Raw genomic sequence first — 20522 nt, 5'->3', positions numbered from 1 at the left:
GGTTCATACCACATAGGAACCATCTTATTCAGACATTCATATTTTAAGTAACTGTCAAAAAATATCTTCACTCATTAGCAACAATTATGTCATCTATTCTCCATAAGCAATACATAAAGCCACTTTGTGACTCTCCTGCAATTTCTGCATTTATTTTGGCTCCTTCCTATCTCTAACCTGAAGTGTTTTCATCTCACCTGAGACAAGGTGAAGAGCAACCAAATTTTATTTAACGTACAATAAAATACAGAGGGTTGAAATACTGACTTAAAAAATATTTTAATGTCTTAACATTTCCTGACAGTAACAATAGTAACCCACACAAGTTCCACTCATGGCCTGCCTGAATTTTGCTTTTCCTAAGGAAAGTGATATCATCTCTAAAGTTTTCTTGAAATAATCAAAGTTCAAAAATATTTTACCATTTTGAATACACTTAAATACATGCACATATCTACTTTCCAACTTTCAAGTATTACATGCTTCAGTGTAATGTATGTAGTAGAGTATGGTCTTAACATACGCATCACAGTTCCCAGAAATACTTATGAACTCACCTAAGCTAAGCTGTAACTGTTCCCTCCTCCTTTCCTTACAAAATAAAAAAGGATTCTGAATCAAAAGGAGAGTAAAACTTGATCTGGAAAAGGTTAGCATGACCACTTCAGTAAACTGGCTGATATGACCTCAGCATGTATTTTCTGTCCTTGTTTCTTACTGTTTGTCATTAATAATGACCACAAAGCCAGAACTGCACCAGTGTACTACTCAGCTGTGAATGGCTCTAGATGAGCCCTGTTGTAGTCCTCAAGTGGAGGTCCTTCCTCACCCTCCAAGGTTATTAGCCCTGTGGATGTGGGACACTATGTCAAAGTATAGCTTTCTTGCACCTTCTCTTCTGCAGGTAGTGACAGTCAGAATGAGAGAACGTTCAGAGGGGGAATTCTGAATCTATATTACTGTATACTATATTTAGTAATCTATCAATCAGCTTTATATATCACTTATAGTATAATATACCTAAGAGGAAAAAAATATCAATAAATCATGCCACCAAAATGCTCCTGCAATGTCTTTCACAGCTAGTTACATAGCCACAACTACTTTCTGTGCCTCTCTAATCACAGACACTTCAGCCAAGGTGCCTAGATAAAAGGCATAGCTCCTGAATTCTCTACCTGGTCAAGTGGTGTTTTAATCCTTAGGCAACATCTCACTCATCAACTTAAAATCAGGTGTGAAGATTTACCCACTGGCTAAGTAAATACAATGATGTAACAGATACAATGAACTATGGGAAGAAAGATGTTTGGTTAACTAACTGATGTGAGAGGAAAGATTTGTTGCTTTTATCTATCAGCAAATATTCCTGAATACTGAATTAGTCTCTGAAAGATGTTATTATTCCCCTCCTTGTCACTGCATAAGCCACTCTAGTTTATGCATGACTTGTCCTCAAACTTCCAGTCCCTAGAGAAATTCTCCATCACAGCAGTTCCATACACAACAGAAAATTTCTTCTAAATTTTACCATACTGTTATTTCACTAGGTATGCTATTTAACTACTTAATTTTCACTTATATTATCAATATTCATAACAAATCTCTTTGTAAAAACATTGTCCCTAGTAGGAACCTACCAAGTAACTTATGAATTTCATGAGTACCTCATATTACCCATCATCATAACACTGATGCCCTGTATCATGCTCTGAATATTTGACTCTGCCATAAATGTCAATGATAGCACATTTTCTGTGTATATTTGTTACAGTAAAACTTTAGATCCAATAACTGAAAAATTGTCTATATGTGTATAAATATATATATATCTCCAAAGCTCTTACTAACTTCTCAAACTATTATAGAATTTGAAAAACATTTTGGACCTCTTTCCCAGTGAGAAGCAAAATCACATGGCCTCTTGACTACATGCCGTTGTGTTTACCTTCTACTCAATCCATTAAGATTCATCAGAAAATCAGGTAGGTACATGCCTTTCAAAAACACTCTTTGCTGGAGTAGAGGTTGTAATGATACCTACCCTGCTCAGTTTTCATTTTGATCTTTGTTAAAATGGCCCTTAGCCAAGAAAGCACTCATTCAAGCTGTCAAACAAGAATCTTAATTTTCTGTCTTCATTTGAATCGGTCCTCTTGCTTTTTTCCCCTCTGCCCTTGTTTATATGCTTTAAAAGTGTAATAATTTGAAAATCAAAATACTTCATAAACACAAGTGAATTAATGGCTAACTTCTCTATTTTTGAGGTGCAAAAATTCCTTCTCTCAGTGCAGAATAAATATATACATCACCATTCTGGTCAGGGAAAAAAGGAAATAATATATGCTGAACACCACAAAGATGAACAGGTGGTAGTTTCTCCACAGAAAACAGACATTTTTCAGTGATCAAAGTCCATCTCCTTCATAGGTGCCCTAGATGTTGTAAAGATTGACCAGTACTATTTTATACGATGGGAAACTCCCGTGTTATTCCTTTACTGTATGATCATTTTCTGATTCATTACTTGGCTCTTATATATTAGACTGCCAATACAAACTACCTAAAGAAAGAAAATTTTGCTATTTTTTTCTTTTAATTCAACTCAGAGTTGCTCAAAAATATTCATATATGGATAAAACATATACAGATAAAACCTTGAAGTTTCAAGAGAGCACAAGTGACTTCTGCCTTTAATGCATTAGTTTCTTTAAGCACTGGTCAGGATATATGTGTTCTGACTTTAACTCCATTTGGATTTTCACTATAGATTTCAAAAAAAGAAGAAAATCATTACAGTTTAAGATACTTCCACATTATTCCAAAGAACATTTGTCACAAAATTCAGAAAAGTTTGAACTGATGTGTCATTTTTGTGTTTAATTAAACACAAATTTTGAATTCTTTACAATGCTGGGAAGCCTCAATGGAATCTATTGAGATGTTCATTCCAGAAAATCTATGTTTTGGACAGTCCTGATGCACATCTGATGTTTTGAAAAATCTAATGTCCTTCCAATTAATGGATTGAGACCTGAGCTGACCTCAGAGTGCTCTTAGAAAAGACTAGTCTGAAATAAAACAATCTTAAAGGCATTTCCTTTCTGGGACAGGCAGAATCATATTCAAGCCTGAGAGAATCTTGATTAAAAGCAATGATTTTGTCAGGGAAAGTCTTCATTATAATGAGATTTGCCTACAACTAAATGCACTGGGTTTCATAATCTCTGCTGTATTTTTACCCCAGGAATATCTCTCAGGGTATCATTTAAAAAAGAAAAGATGATAGGAGACTCCAGAAGGTTAAAGATAAGCAAATACTGCATATATATGAAAAATTTTGTTTATAAACATGTCAGTCTCCACAACGTATGCCATATATTTCAGAAATCATACTGCACAGTCATTTGGAGTTCAATAAAAATAGATAAGTCTGCTTATGTGGCTTTCATTAATTATTGTAAGTAGTGGCAAAATAGCTTTCTGGGAGTTGGTAATCATTCTGGAAGATAGAATCATAGAATCATAGAATGGTTAGAGTTGGAAGGGACCTTCAAAGGTTATCTAGTCCAAACCCCCTGCAAGGAGCAGGGACATCCCCAACTAGACCAGGTTGCTCAGAGCTTCATCCGCCTGGCCTTGAACGTTTCCAGGGCTGGGGCTTCCACCACCTCTCTGGGCAACCTGTTCCAGTGTTCTACAACTCGCATTGTAAAATTTTTTTTCCTAATCAACACATCAACCACATGCTTTAGTATACTATGAAGAGGAAAGTCACACCAGTGACTGATCAGTGTTGATTATAGCTCTATATAACAAGAATTCAATTGGTAGCACTCAAAGATGAGTACCCAAAAAAGAAAAATTGTACTTTAATTAATATCTTATATTCACTAATTGCTGATGAAGAAATAGCTCCAGTACCATTTAAACAGTGAAATCTTTACATGCAGTTGTTATAGCAAGCACTACAAAAAGAAGATAACTTGTTATTCTGGATTTATAGCCAATTATAGCTCTTCTTTTTAGGGAGATCTTCCTCACAGAGAAGTAGCATGCATTTTGTGAACTCGAGCTTCAGCAAGGAGGAAAAAATAGAGAAAATATCCTATTTTGATTAACTGAATTAAGAACCTACAAATTTTCCAAAGTTGCGTTTTTCATTCTGTCTCTATATGATGAATATAGAATTATAAGTAACAGCAAGATCATAAAGAACACTCCATTGGACTTTTTTTTTTTAACTAAATACATATATACTTACATTATATAGACTTACAATAAAAAACTACGTAGTATCACACACAACTATCCTGATGTTATAGTAAAGAATAAGCAATATATCTGCAGATATTTGGGATATGTGAATTACTTAATAGTAGAAAATTAATTATAGTAATACATTTATCAAACCATAAATAACCATGAGGTATTTTGTACAAGGACCTGTTATATAAAAATATATTAAAAACTCTTTGTGCAGTTTTGAAAATGTTTTTGCATGTTTTCTTCAGCTATTAAGTTACACTACAAAAGTCACATGAAAAGTCTTCCTAAGATGGGGTAGGACAAAAGGATAGAAAAAATGAGAGGAATTGTCGTAGTTCAGCCCCGATCAGGACCAGAATACACAGTCTCTCTCTCACTCCCCCCACCCTCTGAGGGAAGACTTTTAGAAAGTTTAGAACTGACTTATAGTATCTTAGTGTTGCTCTTTAAGTATTAAAGTGTTGCTTTTCTTAGTATTAAAGAAGTAATCATTCTACTTCTAGGAAAATATTTCAGGATCAGTACTTGAAATAGGAGATTTGTTCTAATATGAAAATAAGGTTAGCTGGGGAGAAAAATAAACAGTTAATTGATAACCACAAATGCAGAAAACAAACACTGTCTGATGAATAAAATAACTTTCACTGTACTGAGAAAAACCTTTCAACTGGTGAGATCTCTTTCTTGACAGGAGATAAACACCAACCGAAAAATTATTATTAAATAATGCCTGAAAATACAGAGCTCTGTTTGGATAAAATAAGTCATTCACAAGCTATAAGGTGTATGAAAGCTGATCTAAACTTTTTTTCAGCAAGTATTCTGAATAGGACTCCAGATCTTACTAAAAGAAATCTAAAAATCTAGAAATGTATGCTATGAAGCAAATTTTATGATTTGAATACCAAACTCTGTAGGAAGAAACGTCAATGGCTGTGGTGGGTTTTTTGTTTGTTTCTATCTCCCTCCCAATTGTTGTGAACAGTGACTTCCTCTAGTTCATGTTTGCAATCAGACAATCACTTTGTGTTCACAGTCAATGTAGAGAATGTTCAATTATGATAGTATATTTGGTATTTCTAGCTCTAAATAAAGATGACATTTTGTTCTGGTTTTGTTTAGTACGGGGGGGCCTAAGGTGGTAGCTTCTGTAGGAAACTGCTAGAAGTTGCTCCCCTTTGTTCAGTGGACTCGGCCAGGCCTAGGGTGGACCCGCTGCTGGCCAAGGCCGAGCCAATTGGTAGCAGAATGTCCTGTGATAATACCTCTGCGATAACGTATTTCAGAAGGGGAAAACAGGAAAAAAAAAAGGAAAATAAGATGTGAAGCAGCTGAGCTGGGGCAGAGAGGGGGAGACATGAGCCTTGTGGGCCTTGCAGGCCTCACCCTCTGGCCTCTCGCCAGGCAGCCGACTGGGGCTGACTCGGCCCAGCCCGGCTGCAAGAAGTGGAGAGGAGATGAGAAGTGAATAAGATGTAAAAAGGATCCTGAGAGGCATCTGCCAGCCTGTTGTGAGGAACAGCTGCAGATGCCAAGGTCACTTCAGAAGGAGGGGGAGGAGTAATGCGGCTCCTGGCCAAGATTCCTCTGCAGCCTGTGGTGATGACTATGGTGGAGCAGGTTGTCCCCCTGCAGCCCATGGAGGTCCACAGAGGGGCAGAGATTCACCTGCAGCCTGTGAAGCACCCCACACCGGGGGAGGTGGATGCCTGAAGGAGGCTGTGGCCTGTGGAGGGCCCACTGGGGCAGCCATTCTGGATGGACTGCACCCCGTGGAAGAGATGACCCACACCAGAGCAGTTTCACGAAAGACTGTGGCACATGGGTGGGACCCCACGCTGGAGCAGGGGAGGAATGTGAGGAGTTCTTCCCCTGACCATGAAGCTGCGGCATGAAACAACGCGTGATGAACTGACCGCGACCCCCATTCCCTTTTTCCCCCCTGTGCCGCTCGAGGTGTGAAGGTAGTAGAGATAATGTTAAGCTTGGGAAGAGGGAGGGGTGGGGGGAGGTTATCTTGTTCTCTGTCTCATTCTCCTGCTAGTTTTAGAAATAAATGAATATTTTTCCCCAAGTCGAGTCTGTTTTACCCATGACAGTAACTTTAAGGATTTCTCCCTGTCCTTATCTCAAACCTCGAGCTGTTTTTCCTTATATCATCTCCCCCTGTTCTCTCAGAGGGTGGGGGGAGTGAGAGAGAGACTGCGTAGTCTGGTCCCGATTGGGGCTGAACTACGACACATTTGAAAACTAAACTGATAACAGAAAAGCATAAAGAAATTAAACAAGTAGTGCTTAAAGAAATATATTTGAATCCATAGAAGAACAAAATAAATTGCATTTATGCAGTTGACTTAGTAGCTGCCCTGGTTAAAACTAATTTCCATTATCAGCATTATCAACATGAAAATAATGCATGTTTTAGTTCAATACCCTGTGTTTATGTGAAGGTTAATGTTTATTCAGCTCGCTGGATAGAGCTTTTCTGGAGATTTGTCCTTCCAAAAATGTATTAAAGGATTATTCTTTTTGCCTCTGTAGAAATTTTCATTTCTACTCCTAGAAGATATTAAGATACGCACCCAAAAGATTCCTGAAGGCATATTGTCAAAATTGATTATCCTAAAACAACCAGAGGGAGCATTATGACTGGTAAAAACAATAGGTTGTTGGTTTTTCAGATTTATTGAAAAAAAGGGCTTTGGAACAGCTCAGGTAAAGCCAATAACAGAAGTCTGCCTGAAGGAGATAGGTCTATGCGTCTAGAGTAACTCTTTCCTTATGCCTTCCACTGTCTCTATACACACAGAAGGAACTGAAATCTAGTTCACACCACTTTCATCTATCCTTTTAATAAAGTTTTCAGGCCCTGTCTATGTAAAGAAATGGCAATACATCAATTATGACATGAACCATATCAATTCAGCTACCACAGTGTGAACTCCTATCTCAAAGCAGGGCAGCCTATTAACATGGTGAATATAGAGATGAGAATTTTATTCTTCTTGATATAATTATATTTCTAAATAATTTTTAAGAAAGAAAACTCCTTATAGTGGATGTTAATGTTGATTTTCAAATAAAGATGGGGGTATGAATTATCATTTCACTAATATGCATGGATCAAATCCAAAAATATGTTCTCATTGTATACTGATTCAAATATTTACAGTTACAAACAAAATACCAATGAATTTTCATCATGTCCCTTAAAAATGCTCTGTTAATGGAGGTATCTTTCTATATAGTCTTTCACAATAATATATAGACCAAAAGCAACATAAAAATGGAGAGAAATTATAGCAATGCAGAACAGTGCTCAGCTCATATTTCATTTTCTGTCCGTAATACTTACACAGAGCTAAGTTATGAAGAAATACTACAAAGAAACTTGATGTCAATTCTTGGAATTGTATCCTTGAATTTGACTCTCTCATGAACTTTTCCATAAACAGTCTGTACACAAAATGTGTTGTATAAACTAGAGGATTTATTTTACTGCTGAGAAATCAGTGTTCTTCTCCACTTAACCACTGAAGATGTTAGAAAAACCACATAAGGTCTTTGGTTTTGAAAAGTAAGCATCAAAGTGTTAACAAAAATCCCTGCATTCATAAATGAACGAAACACATGTTCAGCTGAATAACAGAGAAAGCTTTTAGAAGGCACAAACAAACAAACAAAAAAAGACTACAGGTATCAAATCTCTTGTTATTAGTTTTAGGGTTCTCCATTTTTGGAATCTGAGATCTAATAAAACAACTTGAACATTAAAAAAAACACAAAAAGTAAGTAGTAATTACAAATAACTTTATATCCCATATACTCTGCAGTGAATCGTCAAAAGAATTAATGAAAGACTATTTGGGGAATAGGTGTCACCTATATTTGGTGTCTTCAAATGACTGTGCCATCTGTCTTGATCTGACGGTTGTGAAGTAACAAGGAGATACTTGCCTAAGTCTAGAGGACACATACTCTGACTGAACAGTAACTCTGTTCATTGATCCTTACCATTGTCTTTCCCAGATACTCATGTGTGGGCATGTGACAGTAAAAACTTATATAACCTATTCTTTTGGTTCACACATATCAGTACATCAGCATTCTAATCAAGACAAAGCTAAATTTTATCATGCTTTCACTTTTGAATTTTAACCTCTACAATAACAAAACTGCACAGGCATAAAAAAGGAATTAGCTTTGTTATTGAGAACTGGCACAGGTCTGTTTTGATTGCACAAACTCTACAGTGAAATGAGTCTCAGGCCATTCCAGGTGAATAGCAAGGTTGAGTCAATTCTTTTTTTGCTTTGAAAGGGCAAGTCAGTTAAGCACACAATTTGTCTAAACTTGGCTTTATGCATATGATGTCAGAATATACATTTAGAATGTTCCTTTATGATATAAAAGATGACACCTATCCCCAACAAGATGAATGATGGCTTTTGTTAGCTTCATAATAATAAAAATAATAATTTAAAAATCACAGATGAAAGTATCACATTAAGAAAAAAAAGGTAGTAATAAATTAATGCAAATGCCTCAGAAATTTAGTTAGAAGTAGTTTAGTTTCTCATTTAAACTTTAGTTGACCTAGCCAAAGCTCTTCAATATGCTAAGAAGGGTAAAACACATCTCCCCTGAGATTCTTCCTTTGCCATAATTTAGAGATAAAATGAAAAAAAAAAAAAAAAGAATTATATTACCCAAAGAAAGTAAAATACATATAGGAAATATGTTAAATTCATATGAAGAAGGAAAAAGCATCCATAACATACATTTAGATATTATGGTGGTAGTTCCTGAGAATGACACCAAAAAAAGGAAGTATCAATGTAAAATAGAGTAGATATACACAAGTCCCTTTTAATACTGTTTAATATATATTATCAACCCTTTCAATCCACCTGTCATTTCTGAGAAAGGCACACTACTATACCAGGAATGTGAATGTTACTTAATAAGAATAAGATTCCTTTTGTTCCTTTGATTTCTACTACAAATACGATCATGCCATGACTCATATGTATTCCTATCCTTACAGAAGTGCTGTTGCAGGGTCCTTCAAAATTATTCTGTTGTTCTGCCAGAGAAATTGAAGTAAGACAGTAGCTACCCTTACATATTCACTGTAAAGGTTTAAATACCATAGGTTTCTTTGGACTTTGTTTCGAAAAGCTTTTCTCTCTTGATACCAAAATTTTGATGTCTTCTATCACCAGCTTTCTGATAGTGCTACCCATGATACTACTTTCCTAGTGAGATGGAATTTAGCCAAGAAGAGACTGAAAAAAATACTTTATTTACAGACAAAATTAAAAGACCCATTCTTAGCCAGGGACATTATTTTTCTTTTTACCTGTCAGTGAGGAAATTTTGGACATGCTTCTGTGTACAAAATGGTGGCAGGCCTTCATTTAAAGTTTATTGATTTGTGAAAGCTTGTATAAACTTGTACCTTACAGAGGTGTGAAAAGTCTTTAACTGATGTAATGGCTATAGCTTGACATTTTCTTCAGATTTTTGCTTGTAAAAGAAGCAGTGCTGACTAAAGAAATGTTCTGAACAGATGTTTGCAAATCAAGTGACATTGGTATTACTACAGTTTAAAATACAGTGCGTCTTTGAACCTTTTTAAGAAAGTATACTATTCAGGAGCCAGTATTTATAGACAATATTTATGTCCAACTTACAATGAGGGCATTTATAGTACTGTATGTTTCAGTATAGCTCAGTAAGTTCATAGTTCAGTAAGGCATGGATAAGCCTTCTGAACTGAATGAATTCTCTGTTTGCCTTATAATAATTTCTTCCTAGTTAAATAAGCTGAATAAACTGTGTAAGTGAAAAACAAAAAATATAAGACTTGGTTGTTTGAAAAGGAGCTGCTATTTGCTGTAAACTAAAGACAATTTTCAAAATCACTTTTCTGATTTTTTGGGGGAGGGGGTTTATTATTGTGGAAATTCATACAGATCTACAAATAAACCATTTATTTCTTCAAGGCATCATCAGAAATAAACTTTGGGGATGATTGTCCCTGAGGCACAGGTCCTTTACTTTGCTAAAAATCCACTGTGTAACAGGAGAGGAAACATGATTTGATGGACATATAAAAGACACACTGGTTCAGAGCCATGCTCTTTTTCAACCTTTCTCCAATGTTGTAATGTGACTTCATCCAGATTGAGGAAGAGTTTAATGTGGATATTCCTAACTTTCAACTTCCAAAGTGTTTGAATTTACAAAGTTTATTTAGGTATGTGCAAACAGTAGATGACATGTTTATGTATTTACCTAAATAAAGATGGCGTTCAAAACAGGAAAGACATGGACCTGTTGGAGAAGGTCCAGAGGAGGGCCACAAAGATGATCAGAGGGCTGGAGCACCTCTCCTATGAAGACAGACTGAGAGAGTTGGGGCTGTTCAGCCTGGAGAACAGAAGGCTCCAGAGAGGCCTTAGGTCTTTCAGTACCTAAAGGGGGCTTATAAAAAAAAGATGAGTGTCCTGGTTTTATTCAATGAGAATGGGCTATGGTGGCAGCTTCTGCTAGAAGTTATTTCCCCTCTCTCCAGTGGACTTGGCCAGGCCTAGGGCGGACCAGCTGCTGGCCAAGGCCAAACCAATTGGTAGCAGAATGTTCCCTGATAATGCCTCTGCGATAATGTATTTAAGAAGGGGAAAAACAGGAAAAGAAAAAAAGAAGAGAAGATGTGAAGAAGCTGGAGTGGGAGCAGAGACGGGGAGGCGCGAGCCTTGTGAGCCTTGCAGGCCTCATCCTCTGGCCTCCTGCCAGGTGGTCGACTGGGCCTGATTCGGCCTGGCCCAGCTGAGAGAAGAGAAGAGAGGAGATGTGAAGAGAACCTGAGAGGTGTCTGCCTGCTAATTGTGAATATTTTTTTTGTGAGAGGAACGGCTGCAGATGCCAAGGTCAGTGAAGAAGGAGGGGGAGGAGTAATCCTGCTCCTGGCCAAGATTCCCCTACAGCCCGTGGTGCAGCCCATGGTGAGGCAGGCTGTGTCCCTGCAGCCCATGGAGGCCCATGGAGGAGCAGAGATACAACTGCAGCCCGTGGAGGACCCCACACTGTGGCAGGCAGATCCCCGAAGGAGGCTGTGGCCCGTGGAGGGCCCACTGGGACAGCCATTCCTGAGGGACTGCACCCCGTGGAAAAATGACCCACGTTAGAGCAGTTCACGAAGGACTGTAGCCTGTGGCAGGGATCCTACGATGGAGCAGGGGAGGAACGTGAGGAGTTCTTTCCCTGAGGCTGAAGGAGCAGTGTAAAGCTGTGTGATAAACTGACCATAACTCCCATTCCCTTTTCCCCCCTGTGCCGCTCTGTGAGGGGAAGGAGGTAGAGATAATGTTAAGTCCGGGAAGAGGGAGGAGTTGGGGGAAGTTATCTTGTTCCCTTTCTCATTATCCTGCTTTGATTTTAATAATAAACAAGTAGTTTTCCAGAAGTCGAGTCTGTTTTGTCCATAATGGTAACTTTAAGGATGTCTTCCTGACCTTATCTCAAACATCAAGCTTTTTTTTTTTTTCTTATGTTATCTCTCCCTGTTCCCTTGGAGGGTGGCGGGAGTGAGAGAGAGACTGCGTAGTTTGATCCCGAGTGGGGCTAAACCATTACAATGGGGATAAACTTTTTAGTAAGACCTGTTACAATTAGACAAGCGGTAATAGTTTTAAACTAAAAGCGGGTGGATTCAAACTAGATACAAGAAAGAAATTCTTTACTGTGAGCATGATGAGACACTGGAACAGGTTGCCCAGAGAGATGGTAGATGCCCCATCCCTGGAGACATTCAAGGCCAAGTTGGATGGGGCTCTGAGCAACCTAATTGGTTGATATCCCTGCTCCTTGCAGGGATTGGACTAGATGACTTTTAAGGGTTCATTCCAGATCAAACTGTTCTATGATTCTATGAATCTGGAGTATTCAAATGGAATTAACAGTAGGCACCTTACTGAGCAGGGTAGGAAGCAGCAAGAAATGCCAAGGAGAGGAGTCTATTTGAAATTTGGTATTTTTCCTTGCTTTGGCTTCCTAATGATAGCCAAAATAAAACACCTGAATAAATCCAGGATTCACAGCCTGGATTTAGGTGCTGTGTGTAACATGTATGTGCCAAAACCAGCCAAACCTATCAGAAGATACCAGCACAAGGATAAGCCTGAAACCTGCTCTAAGACTGCCTTAGCACAGTGACATTTCGACTTCATCCCTATACAACCTCAGGAGCTTAACTTGGAGCCTAGCCACCTTATGCTCACTCTGAGCAAGCAGCACTTCTAAGAGGCAATTCAGATCTTCATCAAGCTGGCTGACTCTTTGGGAGAGCTCATCTCCGCTTTAATGGGATATTAAGGAACTAAAATCCTTAATGCCTGAAATTAGGTGGGATGAATCCTCCAGGTGCCTAAAGACTTTCCTAACAAATGCAATTCTTCAGATTTATGTAGAGTTTAGGGACACGAGAGCTCTTCCTCTACTATCCCCTAGGCTGATAGCTCCTAAAATTTCTGTTCCTAACTGACACAGTCTGGAAGAACTAAGTAAGTTGTAGACAGAAAATTATGCAGAATAAGTCAGTCTCAAAACTGATCATTTGGAATCAAAAACACTCCATATGCAGAGAAATGCAAATGAAACAAAAACCTGTCCATATTTATTTACTCAGATGAGAGTAAATGAGAGCAGTGGAAAAAATTTTGTGCTCTGTATGTCTTCAGTTTACAGGCAAATAGCTCTTGCTCCTAATAAACTCACTTCTCTAGGAACTTCCTTCTCAAGATTCAGAACATAATAGAGAATCTAGATTTAATAAAATTTTTATAGAACTCTGTTAAAATAAGTAATGCTGTTTTGGTGAGAAATCTCAGATACCCTTCCATTCTGCTTCACTTCTGGTAAAGTTATTATAGAGGAGTAGCAGGGATGTACGGCCAAAAGAGTACCGCCTCATTCCAGGGATGTGGTCGAAGCCTGTGGGAGCAGAGCTGGTGATGGGGAGCTGGAGGCCTCCTAGGGCAGCCTCCTGTCTCTGAGCAAGCAAAGGGGCTCAGTGAAGGTGAGGCAGAAGATCATCCAGTGGACAGTGTGTGGCGTGGGCTCCTGCATCAGGAGCAAACATGCCTGAGGCTGGAGGTTCCGACAGTGTCTTCCCCTGGGCTCTGCTGAAGTAGTACATACTGAAAAGAGAAATAACAGGCCAATAGTGAGTATCTTCACTAATTTAAAGGGAAAAGCACCGTTGTTTGCTCTTTTTTTCAGTATATTCTTTACACAGATTCAGTGCAAGCAATGCATGTAGTACCAGTTTTCAGAAATTACCATAGTGGGAGAAAAACAAATAATAGGTATGTTATTTCAAACACATATGGTTGATATCAAACAGAAATAAGTTCAAATACATAAGTAAAAAGTCTGAAGCTGATTAAAGACATGACATTAATAATTTTTAATTTTATTTAAAAAGCATTAAGTTAACATCTTCCCTTTTTAAGGTGGATTAAGTCCTGTAAACACATTGACAAGAAATATGTTTATTATCTTTAAAATGAAGTGAATAAAGTGACAGATAAATTACTTCCTCAGTTCCTTTGACACTTGATACAGTCCATAAAATAGTGGCATGGGGAATCCAAAATAATAAATTCCAAGAAGTGCAAAATAATATTTCCTGTAAGCCAATGAGATCAACACATCTCACCCAAACCAAATCTAAAAACATTTATGTTCAACTGCTTGAGATAAAGTGTTTAGAAAAGCATGTGATCTTTTCCAAACAGATCACTCATCACTAATATATTTCCAGATACAGAAAGACAGAATGTGCAACTACGTAAATATCTCTATAATCAGAGTAGTTGCAAAAGAAGAGTGAAATATTCACATAGGTGGAAAGGGTAATCATAGAATCATAGAATGGTTAGAGTTGGAAGGGACCTTCAAAGGTCATCTAGTCCAACCCCCCTGCAAGGAGCAGGGACATCCCCAACTAGATCAGGTTGCTCAGAGCCTCATCCAGCCTGGCCTTGAATGTTTCCAGGGATGGGGCATCCACCACCTCTCTGGGCAACCTGTGCCAGTGTTCTACAACTCACATTGTAAAAAATTTTTTCCTAATATCCAATCTAAATCTACCTCCCTGTATTTTAAAACCATTACCCCAAGTCCTATCACAACAGGCCCTACCGAACAGCCTCTTCCCATCCTTCTTGTAGGCCCCCTTGAGGTACTGGAAGACCGCTATCAGGTCTCCCCGAAGCCTCCTCTTCTCCAGGCTGAACAGCCCCAACTCTCTCAGCCTGTCCTCATAGGAAAGGTACTCCAGCCCTTTTATCATCTTTGTGGCCCTCCTCTGGACCTTCTCCAACTGGTCCATGTCCTTCTTATGTTGGGGGCTCCAGAACTGAACACAGTACTCCAGGTGGGGTCTCACCAGGGCAGAGTAGAGGGGGAGAATCACCTCCCTCCACCTGCTGGCCATGCTCCTCTTGATGCAGCCCAGGATGCAGTTGGCCTTCTGGGCTGCAAGAGCACATTGCCAGCTCATATTGAGCTTCTCGTCCACCAGCACTGCCAAGTCCTTCTCCTCAGGGCTGCTCTCCATCCATTCCCCGCCCAGCCTGTATTTGTGCCTGGGATTGCCATGACCCAGGTGCAGGACCTTGCACTTGGCCTGGTTGAACTTCATGAGGCTGGCACGGACCCACCTCTCCAGCCTGTCAAGGTCCCTCTGGACCGCATCCCTCCCTTCCAGTGTGTCAACGGCACCACACAGCTTGGTGTCATCGGCGAACTTGCTCAGGGTGCACTCTATCCCACTGTCCATGTCGCCGACAAAGATGTTGAACAGGGCTGGGCCCAGCACGGTCCCCTGAGGGACGCCACTCATGACTGGTTTCCACTTGGACATCGAGCCATTGACCACCACTCTCTGAGTGCAGCCATCCAGCCAACTCCTTATCCACCGAGTGGTCTGTCGATCAAACCCATGCCTCTGTCTCTAGTTTAGAGAGAAGGATGTCATGCGGGACAGTGTCAAAGCTTTGCACAAGTCCAAGTAGATGATATCCATTGCTCATCCCTTGTCCACTGACGCTGTCATCCCATCATAGAAGGCCACCAGGTTGGTCAGGCACGATCTGCCCTTGGTGAAGCCATGTTGGCTGTCACCAACCACCTCCTTGCTCACCATGTGCCTTAGCAGGGTTTCCAGGAGAATCTGCTCCATGACCTTGCCAGGCACAGAGGTGAGGCTGACCGGCCTGTAGTTGCCCAGGTCTTCCTTGTTCCCCTTTTTAAAAATGGGGGTTATGTTCCCTCTCTTCCAATCATCGGAGACCTCACCAGACTGCCACGATTTCTCAAATATGATGGATAGTCGCTTGGCGACTTCATCCGCCAGTTCCCTCAGGACCTGCGGATGGATCTCATCAGGTCCCATGGACTTGTGCACCTTTAAGTTCCTCAGATGTTCCCGAACCTACTCTTCGAGTACAGTGGGCCGTTCTTCATCCTCACAGTCCCTGCTTGTACCTTCCATAGCTTGGGTGGTGAGACAAGAGCCCTTATCAGTGAAGACTGCGGCAAAAAATGTCATTGAGTACCTCAGCCTTCTCTATGTGCCAGGTAACCTGGACACCGGTTTCGTTCCAGAGGGGGCCTACATTCTCCTTGGACTTTCTTTTGTCCCCTACATACCTATAGAAGCTTTTCTTTTTGCTTTTTATATCCCTGGCCAGATTCAATTCTGCCAGGGCTTTATCCTTCCTCACCCGATCCCTGGCCACTCGCACAGCCTCTTTGTAGTCCTCCCAGGCTACCTGTCTCTGCTTCCACCCTCTATAGGCTCTCCTCTTCACTTTCAGTTGGTCCAGGAGCTCCTTGCTCACCCATGTGGGCCTCCTGGCCTTTTTGCCCAACTTGTTCTTCATCAGGATGCACCTCTGCTGAGCTTGGAGGAGGTGCTCCTTGAATGTGGACCAACTTTCCTAGGCACCTCTTCCCTCCAGGGCCGCCTCCCATGGCACTTGGCCCATCAGGTCCCTGAAGAGGCCGAAGTCCACCTTCTTGAAGTCTAGGGCAGAGAGCTTGCCGTGTAGTTTCCTCGCTGCCCTGTGGATGTTGAACTCCGTGTCAGGGTCGCTGCAGCCAAGGCTGTCCTTCAGTTTCACATCCCCCACCAGTCACTCCCTGTTGGTGAGCACAAGGTCGAGCATGGCACCCCTCCTTGTCGGCTCCTCTATCGCCTGCAGGAGGAAGTTGTCATCCACGCATTCCAGGAACCTCCTGGACTGCCTGTGCCCTGTTATGTTGTCTCTCCAGCAGATGTCAGTGTGGTTGAAGTCCCCCATGAGGACCAGGGCTTGTGACCATGAGGCTACTCCTATCTGGCTATAGAGCACCTCTTCCGCTCTGTCCTCCTGGTCAGGCGGCCTGTATCAGACCCCCACCATAACATCCCCTGTCCATCCCCATCCTCTAATCTTGACCCATAAGCTCTCTGTCAGCTCCTCCTCCATCCCCAGGCGGAGCTCCACACACTCCAGCCGGTTGCTGACGTAAAGAGTGACACCCCCTCCTCATCTTCCCTTCCTGTCCTTTCTAAAAAGCCTATACCCCTTCATGTTGACACTCCAGTTGTACAAGTCGTCCTACCATGTCTCCATGATGCCAACAAGGTCGTAGCCCTGTTCGCATGCACACATCTCCAGCTCTTCCTGTTTATTCCCCATGCTGCGTGCATTGGTATAGAGACACTTCAGCTGGGCCCACGACAAAGCCAACTTGCTGGCTGGAGCAACAGGAGTTCTTTTGGACTGCAGTTTGAATTCATTTGCACTTATCTGTGATCCTTCCTCAGCTTCTGGACCCTCGGTGCTGGCACTGGCGCCATGCTGACAGCAGTGGGCTGAACTGTGCTCCCCCTCCCCCAGCAACACTAGTTTAAAGCCCTCCGGACGAGTCTGGCAAGTCTTCATCCAAGCACACTCTTCCCCTTCTCAGTTAGGTGCAAGCCATCCGCCCCTAGCAGCCCGGGCTTCTCAAGGCACTCCCCATGGTCTAGATACCCAAAGCCCTGGCTGTAGCACCACTCCCTGAGCCAAGAGTTAACCTGCCAGATACGTCTGGCCCTTTCAGGTCCCTGCCCTTCGACCGGGAGGATTGACGAGAATACCACCTGCACCCCAGAATCTTTGACTGTTGTACCCAGGGCCCTGAAATCCCTTTTGATGTTTCTCAGGCTGCTGCCGGCTGTGTCACTGGCACCCACATGAAACACCAGTAGTGGAGAATAGTCTGTGAGCCATATGAGGCTAGGTATTCTCTCCGCGACAACCCTGATACGAGCCCCCGGGAGACAGCACACGTCCCGAGAGAGCGCATCAGGTCGGCAGATGGGTGCCTCTGTACCTCTCAGGAGGGAGTCACCCACTACCACCACTCATTTTTTTTTTTTGGTAGCGCTAGTTATCACGCGAGCTGGTCGGGATCCCAAATTTTTTTTTTTTCAAACCCAGGCATGGGTTTGAAACCCATGTCTCTTCCTTCAATATATTGCAATATTATATGGCTGATATTAAACTGACATCTAGCTGTTCCCTCCCACTCAATGTTCTATTACAGGTTCACCCATGACCCTTGCTGTGTATAATTTGAGGTTACTGAGATGTCATACTGTAGAGTATTTATTATTTTTACCTGAACTACTTCTTCTCAGGCAGTGATATAACATATAAATAAGATCATCATTGCTCTTTCCAGTAAGTAACATTATGTTCTCACATTTCTTTTCTATATTTAGACCATATTAAGAACTTGAATAACATAAAAGGCAAGCAAGTGAGTTTATACCGTAACAGCTTACAAAGGGTCAAAACAGAAAAGAAACAACAGAAACAAAATTATGAACAATGGAGTTGGATAGAAGGCTGCAGAACAGCCTTCTACACACTTTACCTGACAAGTTAGTCCTTGGTCCAAGCTCAGATCTGATGTGTAAATAAGGAAAATAAAGTGATGTAAATTACACCTTCTCTCACTCTCAGCCCATAAATTATGCCAGCCTACCCTCTCAAAACCTAACAACTAGTATGAAAATATTATCTACACCCTCCCCTTTTGGTTCCTTGCCTATCACATTTATTTTGAAACTCTGTAAATACACTGAGAATAAATTACTTGGAAGCAAAATTATGCATAATTCTAGTCTAACTCTTTCTCTTGAAACTCAGCTTAATTCTTATTTTCCGTTGAAACTATTACATAGTGTAAAACTTAAGTGTTAAAAACTGTAAAGCTTACATAATTCTTGCCATTCCCAGCCAGTTTGCAAAGAGACAGTACATTGTAATTTCAGAGTCAGAAAAATATTTCACTGTCCATGAAAAGTATGATAAATATTACAAAGAAAGCAAATAATATTATAATACCGTGAATTACCTTTAAGTAAAAGCTAAGTAAATAATTCTTTCCTCCCCTCCCCATAAACTGTTTCACTTTGTTACTCATCCAAAAAATATAAATACTAACTTTCAATGCAACATTCACAGCTCTGCACTTTAGTGTGTGCACATAAACATTCCCTCTTATAATTTCCTTTCGTGGGTGATTTATCAGATGTCTATACTACAAGCATTTTGCCAGTACAGACAAGTAAAACTCTATCCCACACCAGCAAAAACTTTTTTGAGAGCTGCATGTTACAACCCACCCTAAGTTTTCCCCACTCCTCAGTAAAACTCTCTGTGTTGACAAAACAGCTTTTTATCTGCATAGCTAAGTTAATAGGTGATTACAACTGTTCATAATTCCCAGCGAAATATACTTGAAGTCTGTATTATAGACAAGTTTCAGCTTTTATTAACGCAGCTCTAAGATTTGTTTTATATCCCTATGGCTCTTCAGAGCTAGAAAAGAACGGCAGTCTACCGCTTTTTTTCCCCCCAAACACAGAAAAACACTTCTCCCCCCCCCCAAACACAGAAAAATCTTGTCAGCAATCAATCTGGAGTCTGAGTAACAAGCAACAGGTTAATAGGTGACTGGTCCTCAGCTGCTGCTCAAGCGGTAATTTGTAGCATGTGTCAAAAGTTATACAGGTATCAGCATATAAAATGTCAGTCACGTGTACCTTACAAAGCTTTAACTTTAGAGACTATTATCTTTCCCATGTAAACTCAGTGAAGGCAGGGAAGAATTAATAAACCTTCACCTCAGTGATCAGTGCTGCTGCTTTTATGTTAGCAAAAACATAGCTACAGCTCAGAGCTAACAGCTAATCTGAGTTTTGCAGCCTCTATAGCCCTGAAACTTAAAGATTGCTGCTCTTCTGGTTTATCTCCTTTAAGTCTGTAAAATATGCAAGTGCAGACCAAGCATTAGATAATAAAGGACTGCCCTCATAAATAGACCTGAAATAGCAACTAGCCCTATCTAAGTGGCACATAATGGAGTTTAGCCGCCTCCCCTAACACCTCATTTGATCATGCTTTGATCACAAGCAACGTTTGCAGGACCATTTTCAACTCCTACAAGTACAGTTGGAACAGTTGCAATAACTGCCCTTACTCTGGAGGCAGTTCTAGAAGAGTGGAAGAAAGGTTTTGTTCAGTGGTGAAGACAAACATTACTTTAGTTCAGACTGTTTATAACAGTCCAAACAACTGTTACAAGTTTGAAAGATAAAGCTATAGAGATTTTTTTTAACTTCTTTTCAAGTCTACAAAGCAAAATATTTCACTAGAAAGTGTTAAAATTAAATATTTCAAAATTTCCAGATTCCCCTAAATACATAATGTGGTGAACCTGGCTTAAGTTCACAACATGTTGCAGAGTCAGTGATTGCATCTTTTTTTTTTTTTGCATTTTTTGACAAAAAAAAAAAAAAGGTCAATGCTTTGGACAAAATATTTCACTTCAATTTATTTACAATCTTCTTCAACTTTGATGAGCTCAGCTATCAGATGATATATGTGTGGAAAACACTTTTTCCACGATGTAAGCCCCCTACATAGGCTCAGAAATTTTCTCTTATGAATGGTATCTTTAATGCTTGAGTGCTTCTGTGACCTTCTGCCTGAATCACTAGATCAGAATTTCCGTTTATCTGCAAAAATACAGAGTATTCATAGGAAAAATTAATCCTAGTGATTCCTCTCTTTTCCTGGGTACTTTCTAACATCTTGGTCAGTCTTGCTATGATGTGTTCTTTATCAAGCCTGTCTATGCAT

The 20522-nt window shown here is 40.4% G+C and overlaps 1 long non-coding RNA gene across 1 annotated transcript in view; it reads right to left on the bottom strand.

The window, feature by feature from the left end:
- Positions 1-13261: 13261 nt before the first annotated feature.
- Positions 13262-20522, bottom strand: part of LOC147600515 (uncharacterized) — an 82256-nt gene continuing 74995 nt past the window's right edge. The window contains exon 3 of the long non-coding RNA XR_015258754.1: positions 13262-13472. This is a non-coding gene — a long non-coding RNA (uncharacterized LOC147600515). The remainder of the gene's footprint in view (positions 13473-20522) is intronic.

The sequence above is a fragment of the Chlamydotis macqueenii genome, chromosome 5 (assembly GCF_036417535.1).
Source record: "Chlamydotis macqueenii isolate bChlMac1 chromosome 5, bChlMac1.mat, whole genome shotgun sequence".
NCBI lineage: Eukaryota > Metazoa > Chordata > Aves > Otidiformes > Otididae > Chlamydotis > Chlamydotis macqueenii.
Note: the sequence above shows the minus strand (reverse complement) of the source record. Positions and strands in the feature narration are given on the sequence as shown.